Below are 3,705 nucleotides of genomic sequence, written 5' to 3'. Positions count from 1 at the left end.
AGAGAGGCGGGCGTGAGTACGATTTGCTGACACCTTCCACTTTTCCACCTTCCCAGCGCGGAAGCTGAGAGAGCTAGGAAGAATCTTGATCCTTGCGGGGCTTGTATCAGCTCTGTCGATGGTTTCTCTAACGTTGCCCTACATCTTTGCAACCTCAGGTCAACAAGAGGGTGCTCCATCCTGTACCCCTGGGCAGAGACCAAAATGCAAGCCACTGAAATAGTCATCAAATTATGAGGGCAAGGATTCGCTATGATTATTGTAATGGGATCTGAAGCCTCCTTGCCTAGAATCTAGTCCTGTCCTTTGATAGCCTGGGAAAGTTACTTCACTTCGCTCTGCCTCAGTTTCCTGCTTTGTAAAGTATACAATCCCTTTGCAAATGATTAAACAGAGAGTAATTTTTAAATGCTGACTCTTGCTACTCACCCCAGCATCTCTAGCACTTAGCATGCAGTAGACAATAGTTATTTGTGGTTTGAGTCCTGGACCCGGAAGCTTAAACTCACAGTGGGCATATTTGTTAGGGAAATAGATGAGAATCTAGAGTCGTAGAGAATAAGGAACTTTTGAAAGGCCCGCACAGCCTTTGACATACATGGGACTAGAATTCAGATCTCTTTAATTACTTTATTTTCTTATTTTTATTTATTTATTTTTTTACATTTAATTACTGTGCCTCTTTACAACATACAAAATGAACTTTCCCAGCATGGAGATACTGCAGTCACATGTCTTAATTACTACTAGTGCAGGACTCTCTTTCCGGTAAATTTGTGATTTGTCTTTTTTTTTGGCAAAGGGGTTTTGCCTAAACAGCACAAATTCTCTAAGAACTTTAAAACGTACTGTCTTTTTTTTTTTTTTAATACATGGGCCGGGAAAAAGCATACTGTCTCTAGTTTTTATTCAAATAACATTAAGTGGTGATTTACTTAGGCCTGAGTTCCTAAAGACACATATATGAATGTTGTCAGTGGCGCAGTTTAAGTAGCCTGGGTCACTGACAGTTTCAGGGAGCACTAAAACACTGTACAAGTATTAAGATTTTAAGTAATTACTTTCCTGATAGCACTACCCTAGATTCTGGGAATATAATGGTGGACAAAATAAGTCTGCTGCCTTCATGCAATGTAGGCAACCAAAGAAGAAAAGGTATTAAGCAATTCAGTACAAATAGTTATGATGGCAGCATGTTGTCTAATGGAACACAAAAATGAATTTTAGAACTGGAAATTTTTTTAAGAGAGATTTTTGCTATAGGGTGCATGTGTTCACTAGAGAGACAGAGACAGAAAGCGAGAAATTACCCCTCAGGGGGATGGCCACGCTGCAATCCCTTCTCCCTTCTCCTCTTGGGACTTTAGGCATGCATGCACACCCACCTGACTTGAGTTTAAATTGCTGGATCCAGGGCTTGAACTGCAGTCGACTGCGTGGGAGTCCAGCAACGTAACCATTATGCCATCTGCTGGTCTCAGTAAAAGAATTTAAGACTGTAGAAGATCTCCATTGTGTTTTGTTCACAAATACATATTGTTTATTGTCACATATTTAAATATGTCTCTCTATATAGGTATATTGTTAAATGAAGCAAATTGCAGAATAACATGTCAAATACTGTTTTGGTGAAAACAAACATTATGTGTGTGCATATATATTTGATCTGTTTCTATGAGCAAGCAGAATTATGGAAGGCTACTCAGCAGGCTGTTAATATTAATCACATCAGGGACCAACTGATGATATAATGCTTACATCGCTGGACTCCCACATAGTCAACTGTGGTTTGAGTCCTGGACCCGGAAGCTTAAACTCACACTGGGCACATGTACATGCAGCATAAAATCCTGAGATAAGAATGGAGGAGAAGGGATTGTGGTGTGGTCATCTCCCCTGGGGAGTGATTTCTCATTTCTATCTGTCTCTCCAGCAAGTGCATGCACCCTTTAGCAAAAATCTCTCTCTAAAAAAGAAATATATATATTGGTCACATCAGGAGGCTGAGGTTGAGGCAAGGGTGGTTAAATTTTATGTGTTTGTATTGCATTGTTTTACTGCTTATAACAAGCATTTATTACTTTTGAATTTGAAGAACAGCAAATAAAAGGATCATTACAACCAGAGCGGCCAGCCCTCAGTGGTGCAGCAGCAACACAATTCTCACTGATGCCAAAGCCATATGGTAAAGGCCTTGGCATTTGTTTGTTACCTGAAACCTCCTTATACATGCCAGGCACATGCTTGTACCTGTGATCCTGGCTGCTGAGGTTGAGGGTAGACTTTGATGTAAAGATCCTGTTGTGGGTGACTGTCTCTCTCTCTGAAGAAATAAATAAGTAAATAAACTTTATTTTATTTTTTATTGCTAGAGGGCACATGCACTTGCCAGAGAAAGACGGCATGGGGGGTCACCCCAAAATGAGGTTTTCTCATGTGGCAATCCCTTTTCCATTTCTCCATCCTGTTGGGATTTTGGGCACGTACATATGCCTGGCATGTTTTTTAAGTTGCTGGAGCAGGATTTGAATTGTGTGGTTGGCCGTGTGGTATCTGGCTTTCTTAACCACTAGACTATGGGCCTCGCCCAAAATAAACTTCTTTAAAGAATTAAAAATAAAGTTAAAGGGACAAGAAGAAAACCATGAAAAAAATACCAATAAAAATAACTTTGAGATCCAGCCATGGTGGAGTAAGTGGCAGGGCCTCACTGCATGAAGGTAGGGGCACATAGGAGGCCTGGGTTTGGTTCCCAGACTAAGCTAAAAAGGCTAGAGGCAGTGGTATCCACCTGTGGTCCTAGGATGCTGGGGCAGAGGATCATGACATGGAGAGACCCTGTCAAAAATAGCTATCTCTTTCTCTCCCTCCATCTCTCTCGCATTAAAAACGAACACACTTTTTTTTTTTTTTTTTGGAGAGGGTATTCTTGCTATAGGTGCATGTGCTCGCCAGGAAGACAGAGAGAGACAGAGCAATAGAAAGGGGTGCTTTCTCCCTCTTCCTCCTCCTTCACTGTCCCTGTCCCTTGGGCAAATTAAAAAAGAAAGAGGCCCAGCCAACTGGAGTGGTGGTTAGGGTGACTGGATCCCACATGGATGACTACACAATTTCTAGTCTCAGACACATTGGCTTGAAAAAAACACCAGGAGTGTTTGTGTGCATGGCCAAAGGCTCAGGAGAATGGAGGAGGTGGAATTGTGGCATGGCCATCCTCCCCGGAGGGTGATTTCTCACTTTCTCTCTGTCTCTCTGGTGAGTACACACACTGTATAGCAAAAATTCCTCTCTAAAAAATGCTTCTTTGATATAAAGAGTAATTCTCTGAGATGATGGATATTTTAATTAGCTTGATTATGGTAATAATTTCATAATGTACACATATATTAAATCATTACATGGGATATCTTACATATATATAATTTTTGTTGAACATCTCAATAAAGCTGGGAAAAATTATTCTTCCAGTACAGGAAAGTATAAAAAACCTGGAAGTAGAGAGAGACGATGCTTTGAAATAGAATCAGCAATAGGATTCTCAATACCAAAAGACATGAGAGAGAATATCAAAAGTTAATGAGAGATTGTCTAAGAACTCAGTCCTCTACTTAAAACAGAGCTTAAGGGGCTGGCAGGTAGCGTGGTGGTTAAAGGTGCTGGATTCCCACATGGCCAACTGTGGTTCAAGTCCTGGACCTGGCTGCT

Source organism: Tupaia chinensis, unplaced genomic scaffold, assembly GCF_000334495.1.
Source record: "Tupaia chinensis unplaced genomic scaffold, TupChi_1.0 Scaffold000135_1, whole genome shotgun sequence".
In the NCBI taxonomy this organism is placed as follows: domain Eukaryota; kingdom Metazoa; phylum Chordata; class Mammalia; order Scandentia; family Tupaiidae; genus Tupaia; species Tupaia belangeri.
This window is presented reverse-complemented; position numbering follows the sequence as displayed.